Below are 19,676 nucleotides of genomic sequence, written 5' to 3'. Positions count from 1 at the left end.
AAAATGGGTTAACAAGCTTACTTTAATCAGTCAGACATATATCATTTACCTTGTTCAGGAGAAAAGGTCAGCACCCTGAACCTCAAAGTATACAGGCATAATTATCAAGACAGAAACATCAAGTAGACAGATTTCCAAACTGTCCAACCATTACATCCATACCCAGTCAACATCTGGGTTTCCACATTCTGGGTTTTTCAAAGCCGGGGGACTCTCAACAACGGCTTCCCAGAATTCAGATCAAATCACAGAACATTTCTCAAAGTGAGTCCCAAAACAAAGCTACACATCAGTGCTTATATAGCCTTCTCCTGGCTCAGAGAATGTAACAACCTTTTTGACCCACTGGCCAATCAAAAAGTATCTACTGAAAAACAAGCCTCCCTCTCCAGTCTTCTGGTGCACTTTAGCCTAGGGGCAGGGAAGATCTTTAAAATTTACATTCGCATTACACCTGTCAGGCTGTCCTCAGCAGGAGGTTAGCTTCTCTCTGTCATTTTGTGGGTTCTGTAGCTCCAAAGTTTGTCTAGAGTGATTTTTAAATGAATTGGAGGAGATGGAAGCTGGAGCTGCAGAAGTCCTGTTTCTACTCCACCATCTTGACTCCACCCCCCTATTTGCTTCATTTTAAAGATGACAAAACTGAGACTTAGAGAAGTCAACTCACTTTTCCAGGGTCACACAGCCACCAAGGGTCTGAGGAAGAATTGGATCTCAGGTGGTTCTGATTCCATATCTCAAACTCTACCCACTGCACCATCCACACATGCTCCATGAATGCTGGTTGCAGAGAATAGAGAAGAAACAATTGCCTCTCAAGCAATAATATGTTTAATTCAGTGATGTTATCTTCAGAAAAGAAAAAAATCCAAATCATTGGGCATGAACAGGATATATGCAGATTACTTTTCTCCTACTCTTACAAAACATCAAATTAACTTTGGAGTTCCTTTGCTATTCTAGAATTGAACAAACCTGAAAAATTATTTACATGATTTTATCTGACACCTACAGATCCAAGTAAGGTAATGTCTGCACAGAAGGTGCAAAACACAGGTGATTTAATGACAAAAGGCCTAGGATTGTAAGAATCCAGCCCCATGTTTAATGCTCATTTTGATCAAAAGAGAGCCTTTTCTACTCTCTGCATGCCCTAATGGACCTGGGCCTTTACCAAATGGTTGGACCATTTAAATGACCTCAGTCAGCTCCAAAAATGTGACACCTCAAGGAGAAACATCACTGAAACAACTCACCCTCCTAAGTGATGTCCTGGCTATTACTTTCCAATCAACCAATTAAAGGGCTTTTTTTCTTGGAGGGCAATTGGGGTTAAGTGACTTGCCCAAGGTCACATAGCTAGTTAGTGTTAAGTGTTTGAGGCTGGATTTGAACTCAGGTCCTTCTGACTTCGGGGCCAGTGCTCTATTCACTGCGCCACCTAGATGCCCCAAGGGCTTTTCTTCAATATCTAACACATAACGGCTATGTATGGGGACTACCAAAGGCAATAAAGTGAAAAGAAGCTTGCATTCTGTTAGAAGGAAAACTATGTACACAGATAGATAAATAGGAAAGAAATACAGGGGATTTTGTGTAGAATGGAAACACTAGGAGCAGGGGTCTGAGTGATGAAGAAATGCCTCATGGAGGAAATAGCCTTGGTGCTGAAATTTGAAGGAAACTAATGAACCTAGGAGATAGAAGTGAGGAAGAAGGAATGCAAAGAACAGGGCACAGACTGTGCAAAGGCCCACAGTTGGAAAACTGAGTGTAAGGAAATACAAAGAAGGACAGTATGACTGAACTAAAGAGGTAGCGAAGGCAAGCAAAGGAGACTAAGCCCAGAAAGGAAGGTCAGAGTCATGTTTTCACATGCTTCAAGGTCAGAGAGAAGGTGTGCTTGAATCTAAAGGTAAAAGGAGATAGTGAAGGTTATCGAAGGGGGGAATGCCATAATCAGACTTTATCATCTTCTCCTTGACAGTTCTATGGGGAAGAGACTGAAGAGGAGAGAGATTATATACAAGGACACCTGCTAGGACAGTTCACACTTTATCTGGACCTTACTTTTTTGCACTGTCAGATTCTCTCATTCCAATCTGGCTCATTGACCATACATCTGTTGACCAGCTTCATTCCTAGCACTACCACTACTACTACTACTACTACTACTACTACTACTACTACTACTACTACTACTACTACTACTACTACTACTGTATTACAACAACATCAATAATAACCAAAAACATTTATGTAGTGTTTACAATGTGTTAGGAACTGTGCTAAGTACTTTTTATTTTTTTTGACATTTGGTCTTCACAAAATCCCTGGAAGATAGGTGTTATTATTATCCTCATCTTAAAATGGAATAAATTGAGGTCCAAGAGGTAAAATAACTTGGCCAGGATTACACAGCTAGTAAATGTTTGAGACCAGATTTGAAATCAGCTCTTCCTCACTCCCAATCCAGAGCTCTATCCACTGCATCACCCAGCTTCCTGTCCTTTTTAGCAACTTGGTTTGCCTCCTGAAATGAAAAGACTCAGCCTCCATCATTATCTCTCCCTCTGTGACTAGTTGTCCCCATAACATCAGCTTGGATCCCTTAGTATGGGTCTCAAGCCCAAATCCAGCCTGGACCTAAATATTCAGCTGCAATATCCATTCCATGATCTTACACATTGGCCAAATTTTCTATTGATGAAGATACTTATTAATATTTCTAGTAACTAGAGCTTGCCTACTGACCATCCAGGTTCCTGGACTCAACCCAATATTTTTAGACATATTATCAAGTTCAAAAGAAAAAAAAACAAAAATCCCTATCATTTTAACCCATGAAAAATTAATGCTGATGTTCATGAATTTACAGGTATGGAGTTGGGGATCTTTGGGGAAAACTGTTTAGGTGGGAGAGAAAGTCTAATTCGGGCACCAGGAGATCTAGAAAGGTAATACCCTCTAGTACAAGTCATCTCACCCACAACAGAAAGATCACTCCTAGACAATTGTCACAATTGTTGTACATTTCTTTATTTTTTATTGCAACATTGGGAAAGAAAAAAATATCAGTCAAAATTGATGCTCTCTTAACTCTGTTGCTTTAACACCAACAGAGAAACAAAACCAATGTATGAATTTTGGGTTCTCAATTTCATCTCTGTTTTCTTCCACTGGTCAACTAAAAAAAATATGATAAGGAAAAATTATTTTAAAATCTCTTAATATTTTAAATTTTCCTAAATATATACAAAATCAATTTTAACATTCATTTAAAAAAAATGTTTGCAAAATAAATTTTCTCCCTCTTTCCCTCCTCACCCTTCCCTGACATAGTAAGTTGTTTGACTTAAGTTATACAAGTGCAATCATGCAAAAATATTAAATATTAGTCATGTTAGGAAAGAAAAATGTTCCACTAAAAAGAAACAATAAAAAATATGGAACATGAAAAATAGAATGCTTCGAATTTCAGTGAGACTCCATTAGCTCTTTCTTGGGAAGAATATAGCATTTTTCTTATTGAGCTCTTTGGAAATGTCTTAGATCATTGCATTGCTAAAAATAGCAAAGTTATTCATAATAGAACATCATATAATATTGCTGTTCCTTGGTACAATGCCATCCTGGTTCTACTCATTTCACTATATATCACCTCATGTGAGTATTTTCAGGTACTTAGAAGAGCAACCTGTTCATCATTTCTTTTTTTTTAAGCAATTGAGGTTAAGTAACTAGTTCAAGATTACATGGCCAGGTGTTTCTGGGTGGGTGCTAAGTGTCTGAGCCCGGATTCGATCCCCAGGTTATCCCGACACTGGAGCTGGTGCTCTTACTCGCTGTGCTACCTGGCCGCCCCCCTGTTCATCATTTCTTACAGCACAATTATATTCCATTACAATCATATACAACTTGTTCAGCCCCTCCCCAAATGATGGACATCTGCTCAATTTTCAATTCTTTGCCAGCACAAAGAAGAGCTGTTCTAAATATTTTTGTGCAAATAGGTCCTTTTCCTTCTCAAAGACAGTTTGGTCTTCCATGCCTCATCTGCCCCTAGCTCTAGGTCACAAATCAGAAGAGAGATGCTGACATTGAAGCACGAAGTTTGGAGAAAGACGTGAGTAAAGATGATTCTTTTGAAGGCATTAGAGCCACCCTGGGACATCTTGCCTTCATCTTCAGCGATCCTAGACATCTTGTGATCAACTCCATCAGATCTAACCAGAGAGAGAGATATATCAGCAATGTGATATTCACAATGCCTATGGCAATTGTAAATATGCTGATGTGGTTATTAATCACAAAATATATCAGGCTCTTTATATGGGGGATAAAGCTGGAACATTTATTAAAATACCAAAAGACTGAGTCCCCAAACCAGAAAGTCAAAGCCATCAGAATAGTTATGAAATTGGCACAGGTAGATAAAGTAGAAAGCACCCACATTCTCAAGCCTTTAAAACAGAACAGGCTACCTCAGGCAAAGGTCCTCCTCTCCCCACTCACAGCAACTACTCAGCATCCAGGAAGCACGCTCCCAGCAGCTCCAGCCCCTGGAAGTCCTCAGCAGGAGTCCTTAGCAGAAATTCTGGCTGGCTCAAAAAGGGGTTCGTGCCTCCACCTCCACCTCAGCCACTAGCGCTACCATGGCCGCTGCCTCTGCTTCTGCCACCGTCGCCACCATTGCTAGTCACTGCAGGAACTCTAGCTTGGCTTCCACTTCCTCTTGCCCCACCCCTTCCTGCTACATCAGCAAGTCCAATGGTGCATGGAAGATCTTTAAATCCCATAATCCTTACAAGATATGATCCTTTAGTTTGCATTATCCAAAAGTACGGATCCTCCACACAGTGGTCTACCTCTGTGTTTGACTCTATACTGGGCAGCAGAAGGCTTAGATAGATGACTAGGTGCTGGGGTGGACACACTGCTGGATTTGAAGTCAAGACCTGAGTTCAAACACTACCTCAGACTCTCATTAGATGTGTAACTCAGGGCTAGTCGCTTTATCTGTTTCAGCCTCTGCTTTCTCCTCTGTAAATTGGGGATCATAAAAACCCTTACCTCTAGGGGTTGTGAAGATCAAAGGAGATAATATGTATATAGCACTTTGGAAGTCTCAGACACTATATAAAAGCTATGCACTATCATTGCTTTTAGATACTATTCAATTATAGCCATTTGCCCCACAAGTTTCTTCTGAGTGTCTTGCACTTGAATCACTTTCTAACTATTTTTCCCTAACAGATTCTTGCCCTAAAGCAAAAAGGCTTGCTCATGTTGTCAGTAGAACATCTTTTTCAAACTCAAGAAGGAAGCAAACAAATTTGAGGAAAGCATGAGACGAAATGCCCCTGACCTTTGTTTCTTGCTCTGTTTCTCCTCTTCAGCAAGTGTGCACAGGTCAGCATGGAAGGTGAATGTATCTGCAAAAAATGGCTTGGGTTGGTATGTGTCATCAGCTCCCATGGAAAAGAAGCAGGGCCTGTGGTTCACCAAGGAAACTGCACCACATTTGGTGATTGTCATTCACTGGGGTCTTCTCATGCTGGCGACACAGTTGGTCCAATACAACACCTGACTAAAGCAAAAAGAAAAAGGAGGGTAGATTCACCAGATGGTTAGGGTGGGCACGTCAGTATGTCAACAGACTAAATTCAACTGTTACATTGAAGCCCACCCTTACTCATTGCCTTGACCCAGTTTCAGACACTGAATTTTTAATCCTCCATTCCATGAGCAATTAGAACCTTCTGAAAATTCGGGGTTTTTTAGAATAAATCAATCAAGGACTTTTGACTGGAGATTTTTTTAGGTGCTCCACCTCAGAGAAGAAGTAATCAACATTTATGAAGGGCACTCCTCTGCCACAAAGTTTTTATTCCCATATCAAAGTAAAAGGTCACAACGGTAGTACTAAATTGGAAAAGAAAAGAATAAACTCTAATAGCCCTCAGCACAGGCCGTTTTTTCTTCATCACGGAGTTTAGCACTTAGCAGCAACTTTTCCAAAGTGATGTACAAGGTCCACCAATGTTGAGGTTGATAACTGAGGTACTTTCCTGGTATAACTGACCAACACTCTGTAATTATAATGTTCCAAATGTTTATAGTCAAAGAATCACTTTTTGTAAAACAATAATAATAATAGCAGTTAAAACTTGTCAAGCAACAACACCGACTCAGAGTCAACTTAACCTCATTACATGGTCCATCCCTGGTGGTCAATATGGCCCTTCCATTTTTCTCTTTTCCTGGCCCTCCACTGTCATGGCCTCCACAACTCATTCATTCTAGCCAGTTCTAGGTCTTGGATAGTAGTGACAAAGACATTTTACAGTGTTTCACAGATTCCCTCAATGATGTTCACATTTTCAATAACAGAACTTTCCCAAATATTTCAGTTTTCTCTAATATAAATCTATCATATATGGAACATTCTTATACTCTGAACTTATGTAACTTTATCTCCACCAGTACTGGGTATTCTACAAATTTACTTTCCACTACAAAGAACAGTCCAATCATTTATTTGTCCTGAACCATTTGGTTTACATTTCACATGGTGTCCCAAGCCTCATATTGACCTCAACAAGTCTGGCAGTCTTTAGTCTCTTTCTTCCTTTCGTAACTTTTTAGCATTGGATCACATTACCTTTCAAGCTTCAATTTTCCATGCTAAAGAAACTTATTTAGTTCAATACTCAATCATTGACTTAGAACTTGAAAGGATCCTGGAGGCCACTGAGTCCAACACTCTCATCTTACAGAGAAGGAAACTGAGTCCTAGTGACTTGTCCAGTACTAGACAGCTAGCAAGGGTCAGAGTCAGGTCACAATCAAAGGTCAGGCTCAGACTTTCCTGACTCAGAGGCCAGTGCTCTCCTCACTGTGAGCTGCCTCAGTCTGAATAATAGCAAATCAGTGGACAGCCCAAGGGCTGCCCTTGCAACTCCAAGGTATTAAAAGAACCAGAGACTTTCAGAGCACTTTGAAATGGAAAGGTGAAACTTTTGTGTTTTATGGCCTTTTAAAAGAAACAGTTTTTCTACCCTCTTGCACACTAAATATTAAAAGCTGATAAAGCTGTGAGGTCTCACACATTTTCAAAAATGTGTTCTCCAACTTTTTCAAAAAGATCACATCTGTCCTTGAATATATGGTTGGTGTCATCAATAATAGCTTTCCATTGGTGAGCCTGAAAGAAGAAAAAGGTGTTTTATAGTATGTCATCTGTGGACACATTACATATATTACTCCTTGATGTTAATTGTTTATAGCCATCTTGGAAATCATTAGCCCACAGCAATGATCCTATCCAACTCACTTAATTTCATTCAAAACCATACCTAAAAGATCAAACAAGAATTTTGAAGATTTCTTTTTTTACCTAGTTTCTTTTTTTCAAATGCTTTATTAACTTCTGATTTACATCATTAATTTTTGCCAGATTTTGAGCTACAAATTTTCTCCCCATTTTCCCCTTACCCACCACCCCAAAATACCAATCCCACAGGATATCGCCACTTCCAATCTGCTCTCTCCCATTTCTTCTCCCATACCCCCCTCGACATTTCCAATAGGGCATGGTGATTTCTATGCCCCAGTGCCTGTATATCTGATTTTCCAATTACATGCAAAATAGTATTAGTAATAATATATATATATGCATTTTTAAACATTTGATTTTAAAACTTTGAATTCTAGATTCATTCCCTTTCTCCCTTGTCACCCACCCTTACTGGGAAGATAAGCAGTTCAGTATAGTTTGTACATGTGTAGCTAATGCAAAACATTAACATAGTAGATATATTGTAGAAGACTGACTATATTTCCCTCCTTCCTATCCCACCACCCACTTGTTCTATTCTCTACTTTGATCCCCTCCCTTTTCAAAAATGAGTGTTTCCAACTTCCCTCCCTGCTAGCCTGCCCTGCCTTCAATCATTCCCCCTCTCATCTCCTTCCCCCCTAATTTCCTGTAGGGTGAGATGCCCTATTTAGTGTGTATTTCATTCCCTCCCCAAGCCAAATTCAGTGAGAATAAGTTTGGCCCATTCCCTTTTGCCTTCCTATTCTTCCCCTGCATTGTAACCATTTTTCCTTGCCTCTTCAATATGAGATAATTTACCTCAATTCCTCTCTCACCTCTTAATTTCACCTTTTAAGTATTATCCCTTCCTATTAAATTGGTCATGTGCCCTCTATCTATGTATACCTGTAAGTATATATACACACATTCACACATGTATTCATACATCCATATACCCTCCGATATAGACATATATATATACATATATGCATATACATATTTCTATTCCCTTCAGCTATTTTCATAACTGAGAAAAGTTTCATCAGTTACAATTATCATTTTTCCATGTAGGAATGTTAATAGTTCAACTTTGATAAGTGGCTTATGATTTCTTTTCCCTGTTTACCTTCTCATGCTTCTCTTGTTTCTTGTATCTAAATGTCAAATTTTCTATTCAACTCTGGTTTTTTTACCAAGAATGCTTGAAAGTCCTCTCTTCCACTGAATGACCATATTTTCTCCTGAAACATGATACTCAGTTTTGCTGGGTAGGTGATTCTTGGTTTTAATCCCAGCTCCTTTGACCTCCGGAATATCATATTCCAAGCCCTTCGATCCCTCAGTGTAGAAGCTGCCAGATCCTGGGTTATCCTGATTGTGTTTCCACAATATTCAAATTATTTCTTCCTGGCTGATTGTAATATTCTCTCCTTGATCTGGGAATTCCAGAACCTGGCTATAATATTCCTAGGAGTTTTCTTTTTGGGATCTTTTTCAGGAGGTGATCAGTGGATTCTTTCATCCTCTATTTTGCCTTCTGGTTCTAAAACATCAGGGCAATTTTCCTTGAGAATTTATTGGAGGATGATTTCGAGGTTCTTTCTTTGATCATGGCTTTCAGGTAGTCCAATAATTTTAAATTTTTCTCTCCTGGATCCATTTTCCAGGTCAGTGGTTTTTCCCATGAGATATTTCACATTGCCTTCTATTCTTTCATTTGTTTGGATCTGTTTAATAGTATCTTGATTTCTCATAAAATCACTAGCTTCCATTTGCTCCAATCTAATTCTAAAGGAATGATTCTCTACAGTGAGCTTTTGAGATTCTTTTTCCATCTGGCAAATTTGGCTTTTTAAGGCATTCTTCTCCTCATTGCCTTTTTGAGCCTCTTTTGCCTTTTGAGTTAGTCTATTTTTTAAGGTATTATTTTCCTCAGTCAGGCTGTTGAATTTCATTTCATAATTTTCTTGCATTATTCTCATTTCTCTTCCCAATTTTTCTTCCACTTCTCTTATCTGCTTCCTAAGGTCCTCTATGGCCTGTAACCAGCTCATATTTTCCTTTGAAGCTTTTGGTGCAGGACTTCTGACTTCACTGTCTTCCTCCTGTTCCATGCTTTGCTCCTTTTTGTCCCTAAAATAGGAGTCTAATGTTGGATTCTTCTGTTTGCTTTGTTTCCTTTGCCTCATCATGTCACCCCTCAGTCACTTGACCCCTGGGTTTTTTGCCACAGTAGGACTCTGCCACCAGATGGCAGAGATTTCATCCCAAACACTGGGGCTTTCTCAGCTGCCAGAGGTATTAGTTGGGTGCTCTTGCTGAAGCCTCTACACACTCTGGCAAGCTGGTCACACACCCCAGGACCTCCACCCTAGACTGCAATCCAGATCCAAGCAGGTTAAAGCAAGAGTGGTTACCCCTCAGACTGGTAGCTTGGTCCCCCTACACCCTGTAGGCCAGGAGCTGAAGCTGCCACATGGGGGTGGCTGCACACCATGGCTCCTCAGTGGCTTCTCACCCTGGGAGCAAAAGCCAAAACACTCCCAACTACTGGGTCCCAAAGTCCACACTGCAGTGACCTCTCACTTTGTCCTTAGCATCTATATGTTGATAAATCTGGAAGCAGCCACAGCTTATGCTGATCTGGAGTCCCTCTGGCTGGCGGCTGGTCAAACCCACTCTGAGGCCATAACCTCCAGCTCATGTGGGCCTAGCCTCCCAGAGCGCTGTGCTGTTTGATTCCTGTGGGCCTACCATGCTGTCCTCAGTGGGAGGTTAGCTGCTCTGTGTCATTTTGTGGGTTCTGCAGCTCCAAAGTTTGTTCAGAGTCCCTTTTTACATGAATTGGGGAAGGTGCTAAAAGATTTCTATATGGGACATTCCAACTGCAGTGCCTAATGACTCTCATGCTCAGGAAAACTCAGAAGGTCTTCTGTAAGGTCTTCTTAAATTGCACCTCTCAGAATGCTTTTTCTCATTCTGTCTTAGTGGAAATGGACACAATCAAAACTCTCTTTGTCAAAGAGCTGTTCTAAAATGACAGAGTCTCATTTCCAACTTTCCCATCTCTAGGACAGCTTTGCTTAATTATTTTTAAGCATTACTCATAATAACCTGATTTGAAAGCTGAGAATGAGAAAAGAGTCCCAAGGTAAGGTCCAATTAGCATTCATATGACTTCACTTTTTTGTTTAAATAAACTGTGCTTTCATTTCCAGGCCAAGTGAGTAAAGTAGTTGCATTTTTCAGAAACCTACCACATTGGCATAGCAAGGGGGAGGGTCAATTGTGGCACAGCACTACTCAAGTGTGTTTTCATAGTCCTTGGCAAGCCCTAGCAGTGTGTTAACAGCAAGCTCAGGGTGTCTTCTTCCACTGTCATACAAATCACTTAAAAATTAACATCAAACTGATGTGAACATAGTATGGAATAGGATGAATTTCCAGCATCATTCCTCTGTTCTAAAGTCCCATAAATTTTGTAAAATTATGATAACAAAAAAACAGCAGAAATAAAATATTTAAACTTCACTTTGCCTATTGATCTTAATACTAATGGATTCACCAAATGTTGTTAAATTTTCCTTTTTTTCAAAAACTCAGTTCTGTGCAGCCTCACTCTGTAATATTACGACCTATCACTGAGACCAGAGGACACCAGAAATCTGCCTCCCAGTTCCGCACCTATAGCACTTAACTCCCTCCTGCCTTCTACTCTTCTTTAATGACAATTTCCTAAAGAACAATTTCTCTATTCATCCCTGGAATGGCAAGATTCTATCTTCTATTTCATTGTATCCCTTAAAGTGTCTTTCTCAGAAGAGTGAGTGGAATATGGACTTAATAAATGTCTGTCCAATGAATGAAAGTGAATGAATGGATGGAGCAGTGTATAATGGGATGTGTGGATGGATTAAGAACAGCTCAGAAGACAGGAAAAATTCAGTTTCCCTTTCTTCCCTAATAAATGAATGACAATATCATCAAGCCTCAAGGTCACAAAGTGTAGAGTTTCAGAGCTAAAAAGGGCCTTGCAACCCTTATGTCCTCCTCCAAATAGCACATGGTCAAAACTATCTCAGAGCTCCCAGATATCTGTCCTCTCTGGGCCAAGCAGGGCGATTATGACTTCCTGCTATCATTGGCCTCTTCTTGAGGTTAAAAAGAGAGTATACTTCCTGGAGCCAAAGATGAGGTTCAATTAAGCTGAAGTCACAGAGTCATTGGCCTGGATCCCATGACTAAGTACAGCAGATGACACAAGGAACAAAGTTTGTCTATTTCTGCTCAAATGCTTTGGGAAAGGCAAAGGCAAGGAGTAGCCAACAGCTGTATAATTGTGAAGCAAATAGAGTGTCAGGGGCATGGTATGGAGCAGATGAAAGGAATGAAAGGCTAAGATTAAATTTGAATTACTCACCTAAGTAGAGAACTTTTGCCTCTTTGTAATTCTGGCAAGCATCCTTGGTTTCCACATATTCAGCAAGAAGTTAGGGAGGTCAGCAGGAATGTCATCATTCTCCAAATCAACAATGCACTGACTCTTCTCTATTAGAGGCTTGTCACAGCATTTTCTAAGTTCAGAGGAGATTGAATCTTTGTTGCTACAAATGTAGTCAGAAAGAGCCACCTACAAACAGTAAGAGAGAAGCGGTTCAATAGAGTGTTCAATATCCTAGGACTCTTGAGTCTTCAATCCAGTTCTCCCTTTCCCTTCTAGAATGCCCTGTGGAACCTCCCTATTTTTAACAAACTGTCCTTCACTTAGACGCCATCCTCTGGAGCTCCTTCCCCATCCTTGCAGCCTCAGAAAACTGACATTCCTCTAGAGATAGTTCATCCCTGTCCATCCCCTCCAGAATGGATGCCCTTTCTCTCATTATTTATGTGTGTTCTGAACAAATGTGCACATGCACACACACACACACACACACACACACACACACACACACACACACTGGGTCAAGAGAAATTAGAGGTGGGGAGGTTTCCTTGTCCCCTCACTGCCACTTTTGGGCTCTTCCCCATACCACCTACCCACATTGTCTTCCTTTGAAGTTCAACCCAAACAGATGTTTCACCTTGCATAGACCCTAGTGGGTTTTATTGGCCTCCTCTGGCTCATTCTCCCTCCTTTCTCCTAAGCTTCAGTATTTGGTTCCAACTCAGGTCTCTCCCCACTCCTGTCCATCCTCCATTTTACTAAGTTTCCCAAGGCTTGGGTATAAACAAGTTGCTCTCCTACCTAATAACCTTGATGGATCCTTAATGGATCTTCCAGTATCAAATATGACCCTCTCTGTTTGATATCCAAAGTGCCCTGTAACCTGTTCCCTTCCTACCTTGTTGGTCTTTTATTTTTGCCTTTTTTGGGGAAGCCAATTGGAGTTAAGCAATTTGCCCAAGGTCACATGACTAGTAAGTGCTAAGTGTCTAAGGCCAAATTTGAACTCAGGTCCTCCTGACTGCAGGGCCGGTGCTCTATTCACTGCACCACCTAGCCACCCCATACCTTGTTAGACTTTTTATACTTTACTCCATTCCACAAGCTGTCCTATCCAGGGACACTGGCCTACTTTGTACTGATTCTCCCCCATGCCTCAGTGCTCTGTCCCCCTTGCCATTTCAGTTTAGATTTCCTGGCTTTTTAACATAGATTAAGAGGTCCTCCATCTATAAGAGCTTTCCCTCCTCATTTTAACTTCCATGTACTCAATGTATATCTTGTATTTTCATTATATATTTGCATGTTGTCTTCTCTCACCAGAATGTAAGTTCTTTAAGGACTGGAACTATTGCCTTTCTTTGAACCCCCCAATGTATATAGAATAGTGTCTGACACATAGAAGGTTCTTAACAAATGTTTATTGATTGTCTGACCAGCTGTATAGCAGCCACATTTACCTTAGCCTCAATTATTTTCTTCCAAGATAACAACCAAATATAATGACAGAGATACTAATTAAGAATTATTTTTGGTTAGGGAAACAATAGAAAGAGTTTGAAGATGTTAGGAACCACAAGGTCAGTAGGAGTGGGAAAATTTCTCATTTGGGGGGAAGCAATGAGAATGCTAGAAACAAACCTTGTCTACTGCGTTTTGCCATCTTGCTAATGACCTCCAAAGCACCAAATAATTACTAAGTGCCTTCCATTTGCAAGGTGCTATGCTGTGCCCCAGGAATTCAAAGGCAAAAAATGCTTATCCTCCAGCAGCTTATATCCTGTCCAGGGAAAAACAAATGTATATATAAGTTTTATAGAAATATATATGAGGTAATACACGGTAATTTTCTGCTCAAAGAAATGAGCATCTGAAGAGATTGGAAACGACTTCCTATAGAGGACACTTGAGCTTAGCCTACTGTCTGGCATACAGTAGGTGCTTAAGAATGCCAGTTGACTGGTTGAATGACAGAATAAGCTGAGGATTGAATGAAACTACAGATTCAAATGTATTCCTTATGATCCCTCTGATTCTAAATTTATTAAATTTGTGTTTTAAAAAAAACTCATATAAGTCCATTATAGAGAAGCTTATATAACAATAATATGGGTTAATACCAATAAATACTTACCCTGTCATCAGCACACTCCAACAGGTCATCATGGCAACATTCCTTGTGAACTTTCATAAGATCATTCACTGTTTTATGAAGTTCTTCAAATTCAGTTTTAGGGAATTTCTATCTTAGCCTAGCTCTGAGCCTAGCAAAAAAATCCACAGTAGTTTGATTATTAAAATTTCACATTTAAGAGACAATTTCCCGGAAATTATTTTTTAAATTGCTATGAAGTTCTTGAATGTGTTGACATATAGAAAGTGTCAGATACAGAACTTAAACCCAAGTCATTCTGACTCAGTGGATGTAAGGGTTATGGGATTTAAAGATCTTCCATACCCCACTGGACTTGCTGATGTAGCAGGAAGGGGCGGAGCAAGAGAAAGCGGAAGCCAAGCTAAAGTTCCTGCAGTGACTAGCAGTGGTGGCGACGGTGGCAGCAGCAGTGACAACGGCAGCAGCAGCAGAGGCAGTGGCAGCGGAAGCGCGAACCCCTTTTTGAGTCAGCCAGAATTTCTGCTAAGGACTCCTGCTGAGGACTGCCAGGGGCCGGAGCTGCTGGGAGCACGCTTCCTGGACGCTGGGTGGTTGCTGTGAGTGGGAAGAGGAGGACCTTTGCCTGAGGTAGCCTGTTCTGTTTTAAAGGCTTGAGAATGTGGGTGCTTTATCTGCCTGTGCCAACTTCATAACTACTCTGATGGCTTTGACTTTCTGGTTTTGGCAGAAAGTCTTTTGGTATTTTAATAAATGTTCCAGCTTTATCCCCCATATAGCAAGCCTGATAAATTTGTGATTGATAACTACATCAGCATATCTGTAATTTCCATAGGCATTGTGAATATTGCATTGCTGATATAGTGGACAATACTCTATGCACACTGTCATACTTTCTTATTATTAATCTTTGGGAAGCATAAGTATTGCCCAAGCCTTTGTGTTAGCAGTGGCTATCCTTATGTTTTTAAGATCTTAGAAGGCATTCACCACATCTATAACTCTTTTTGCAAATTCTAAGTACTTAATAAACATGGTTACCTAGAGATTCCATGGGATACTTTGGGGACCCCACTACAGTGAGGCTTCAGGCAATCAAAACCAAGGTGGATGAGCACTTTTACAATGAAAAGAGAATCAGGGGTTAGCTGGGCTGAATGAGACTACATTATGTGCCAAAGTGGTAGGCAGTGGAATAAAGACAACCAGAAGTCCTAACCAATATGATAGAAGAACTAGAACATCAATCTGAGTCAAGTAGAAATGACATAAGAGTGGAGTTGTGGGAAAACCCCTCCTCTATATGGCTCTATAATACTCCAAATTGACTGGTAAACATTTCTAGACCTTACTTGTAAAACTGGAATAGAAATGTCTTCCACTTTTACCACAAGGACTAAAGAGAAAAAGTTCAATTCTGAAATAATTAGATTGTTTCTGGATCATTTTTTTCCTGATCCTATTTCCAGATAATTGATTTTGTCCTGTAACTGCCTAAGTAATAGTTCTTTGCCTTTGAACTTAGTGCAGAAATACCTGTAATGAGTTAAGTTTAGAAATCCACTTTTCTTGCTACTCACTGTTCTATTGTTGTCTCATGGAATTCTGCTATTTTGTGGGGATAGAGTGGACACAAGTTAAGCTTTCCTTCAAGGATGTCTGGTTTGTTATCCAAAGAAATCTGGCCCACTTTCTTTTAACCTTGAAAATGGACTCAAATAATGAATTTTTCTTAGTCATGGGAAAGAAGGGATTGGCTTCCCACTTCATTCAATTGCTAATTTCCAATCAATCATATTGTGCTTTAGCTATATAGACAATCATGTTGTCCTCCACCCCATGATGAATCAAGAGTTAGCTGGGCTGAATGAGACTACATTATGTGCCAAAGTGGTAGGCAGAGGAATGAAGACAACCAGAAGTCCTAACCAATATGATAGGAGGATACGTTGTTCTATACCTTCTTCTAAACTTATAAAAATGAGTTACATCTTCAATTCTTTGTCTTTTGGCTGAGGCAGTCATTAGATTCATTCTACTGGCAGATATAGAACTGATAATAAAATGTTATCTTGCTTGGAGAAAGAACCTCAGTGACCTTTTTACTGAATTTCACTTGCAACCAATTTTTTTACTTTTTGGAAGTGATGAAATTAACAACAAAAAGTGGTACTAGCTATAAATATTGGAATCCCAGGTCTTTTTCATCTTTTCTTCTTTAACAAATACAAATGATGTTAGACAAATGGATCTTAGAGAATTAGCCAGCCTTAACAACTCTCTCTCCAAACTTGTCTAAGCTGGAACATTGGAATCTCTGTTTTATAACTTCACCTACAACTTTTTGTATTATAGCAGATAATTGTAGAAAGATGAAATCACCTTTTTCAAAAATAATTTCCCTATTTTTATTAATATGCAAAATGGATTCCCTACAAAATCTTCACAAATTAATTACACCTTGTCTTCATAGTTTAAGGGGTTTAACCCCTGGGCTCTATGACAAAGAGAGAGACAGAGAGAGAGGGAAAGACAGAGAGAGAGAGAGAGTTAAAAGACCCTACTTTATATGAAGATTACTCACTCACCAATAATGAGGTATGCACTTGGGCTTATTTTCTCAGTACCTTGATAGATTTTTAACTAAACACTTTAAATTTCATTTTCATGGTGCCTCTTATGACCAAGGTGACATAATTAGAAGCCAGTTATTCAGATTTGGGAATAGTCGATGATCATCTCACAAGTATATAATATATTGTAAGTTTAAAGAGGAAAGAGGATACTGTTAGTTTTCTCTTGGTGCACCACAGACCTTAATGTTATCTAATATGGGACAGATGATTGTTTGTTGGATTGGAATTGAAGTGAAGACATTCATTTCTATTAACATAATGTGTGAATCCATCAAGCTAATCAGCCACAAGGACAGTGATTGGTTAATTGAATGCTTGACCTCTCTGGGCTTCTGTTTTCTCATCTATACTGAAATTATTAAGTATAAGAATCACCAATGTCTCACCCAATCCTCAATCTGTACTCCTATTTGCAATATGAAATCTTCAAAATTCTAAATCCTGATGGAACAAGCTATATATCTTTGCTAAGTATGATTTACTCTCCATATTTAGAAAATTATAGAGCATATGTTGTGCTCAAGCAGAGTTTCAATAGTATTTAAGAACGAAATTTTTTCAATAGCTATCAAAGTTAAGTCATTTATTTACTAACCAGCATTAGACATGGGAATGATGTGAAAATGTATGGGATTTGAGGGGGATCCAAAAGGAGCTCATATTCAAAACATCTCTTTCACTGGCTTACTGTGGCTCTTACGCTAGCTTACCTAGAATTTCACTATTAGTGATACATACCTTCAGGTCATGGGACTGTATCTCTTAGAATTCTTTTTCTAAAAAGAAAAACACCATTAGGGTAACAGAATTCAATTATTAACGATTGAATGTGAATGACTTTACAAGATTATTTATTTAAGAAGACACCTGGCTAAGAGCAGGGTGTCAAAGAAATAGGGAAGAGGACAGGGTATATTTTGATAGGGAAGGAGCCTTTGGGGGGAAGAGTGGACTTGGGAATGTTACTGCAGTGGGATACTTGGGAAAGTGAAGAGTCAATATAAGAGTACAAAATACCTCCTGGGTCAGGGGAAGGAGCCTAAAGAACCATGAAGACAAACCACTTACTTCCCAATTTTCCTTAGGGTCAACTATGTCATCAGGCAGCTAGGTGGCCCGGTGGGTAGAATATTAAGCTTAGAATCAAGAAGACTCATCTTCCTGAATTCAAATCTGTCCTAGACACTTATTAACTGGGTGAACCTGGGCAAGTCACTTATACCTTTTTGCCTCAGTTATTCATGTATAAAATGAGCTGGAGAAGGAAATGGCAAACCACTACAGTATCTTGACCAAGAAGAACCCAAATGGGGTCACAAAGAATCAGACACAACTGAAAATGACTGGACAGCAATAAAACTATGTCATCAACTGCATCTTCAGCCCTACCTAATGTTCCCAATATCATCCATCAGCACAACTCATTCTTCTGCCTACAGTAGAGTTTGTCCACGCCAAATTCCTTCACAAATAGAAATTCATACACACACACACACACACACAGACACACACACACACTACTGACCCCAGGATGCAGAAAGCTCTCAATTGCATTATTACAAATAATGAAATGATAAGAGTGGCTCAGAAAGTTTAAGCAACACAGAGGCAGACCCTCTCATACTACCTGTCACAAATGTGAGATCAGTACTGAAGAAGAATGAAGGAAGAATCAGATCTTTAGAGTTGGAAAGAGCACCAAGCACCATCCCCTCAAATTACAGATTAGAAAACTGAGGCCAGGAGAAATTAAGTGACTTGCAGAGGATCATACAGCAGGTAAGCACCTGAGATGGGACTTCAACCCAAGTCTTCCTGACTTCCCCCCTCCCCCAAGGGTCTCTCTACTGCACCACAGTGCCTCAGAAGCCAAGGGCCAGGACTCAAGGAGGTGTTGATGGATAATCATGGGAAGCTAGATGGGACTTCTTGGGTCCAGGGACCCTACACTGATTCTCTCTGTATGTCTGTCTCTCTCTCTCTCTTTACCTCTCTCTGTCTCTCTCTGTCTTTCTCTGTCTCTTCTCTCTGTGTCTCTTTCTCTTTACCTCTCTGTCCCTGTCTCTCTCCCTCTCTTTCTCTCCCCCTTTTTCTTTCCCTCTCTCTGTCTCTCTGTCTCTCTATCTCTCTCTCTCTCTCTCTCTCACACACACACACACACACACACACACACACACACTCACATATTCAGTGAGGCATGTGGCTTTGACAGCAGACTGGCAACATTCTTTTACTGCCCCCTTATACTGAAGATCATAGACAAGGAGTGCTGGGGCATAGAAGGAGGGGTGTCTTCTGACAACCTCATATAGGTAGCAGAAATTGGCAAAGAGAACCAAGTGGTCACTTTTGAGTAGCTATGAATAATGAATGTCCCCAACCTTGTACCCACATCAACCAGAACCAGGTGATAGCAGTTTATTCCAACAGAATCTAACTAGATTTGACTTCTGCTGCCCCTCTAATCTGAAGCTGTGACTTCAATGGCATTCTTTCAGCTCTAACTAGGAACTTTTGAGTCTAGAGCAACCACCTCCAACAAGGACTAGGGCAAATGATGTAAAATCCCCCTTTCGGTTGAGGAATGAAGAGACAGAAACCCTAAGAGGGAAGTGAAAGTCTCAGGGAAGGCCATACTTTGGAAGTGATTCACCAAGACGCAGCATCTTCTCATGGATATAAGTAATTCCTACTAACTCAGGATTGGATGCTGCCATTTCTGTACTGATCAAAGTGCTAGTACCCTGAATCTAGGTCTATTTCTGAACATAGAAAATTCTGAGTAGTAAAACTCCCTCTATCTCTGCAGACTGGTCAATTTTCAACTAAAAGCTGCCTGGGGCACTGGGACCACAGATTTCTAGAGGTAGAAAGAGGCTCAAAGCTCCAACCTCCTCATTTCATAGATGAGGAAAATTATTATCCACTGAGCTATTTAAAGCTCTGGACATACTTGACAGGTTTTTTTTGGGGGGGTGGCATAAGACTCAGGAGACAAGAGGTTAAGAGAGGAAGCTGCCTTAACAGTCTTCTGCTCCTCTCAAAGCATCTGACTTTTTCTTAGTTCAGAACAATTCCTTGCATTTTTCTAATGAGAGTTCTGGACTGGTATTTGGGTGATCAGTCCGAGAACAAAGAGAGAAATGGGCTTTTTGGTGAGAC

At 40.0% G+C, this 19,676-nt stretch overlaps 1 pseudogene; it reads right to left on the bottom strand.

The window, feature by feature from the left end:
• Positions 1–5,292: 5,292 nt before the first annotated feature.
• Positions 5,293–19,231, bottom strand: LOC138169050 (albumin-like; annotated as a pseudogene).
• Between the last annotated feature and the right edge of the window lie 445 nt (positions 19,232–19,676).

Source organism: Petaurus breviceps, unplaced genomic scaffold, assembly GCF_028583685.1.
Source record: "Petaurus breviceps papuanus isolate PSGF00001 unplaced genomic scaffold, PetGlider_PUasm1.0 126, whole genome shotgun sequence".
Lineage (NCBI taxonomy): Eukaryota > Metazoa > Chordata > Mammalia > Diprotodontia > Petauridae > Petaurus > Petaurus breviceps.
This window is presented reverse-complemented; position numbering and strand designations above follow the sequence as displayed.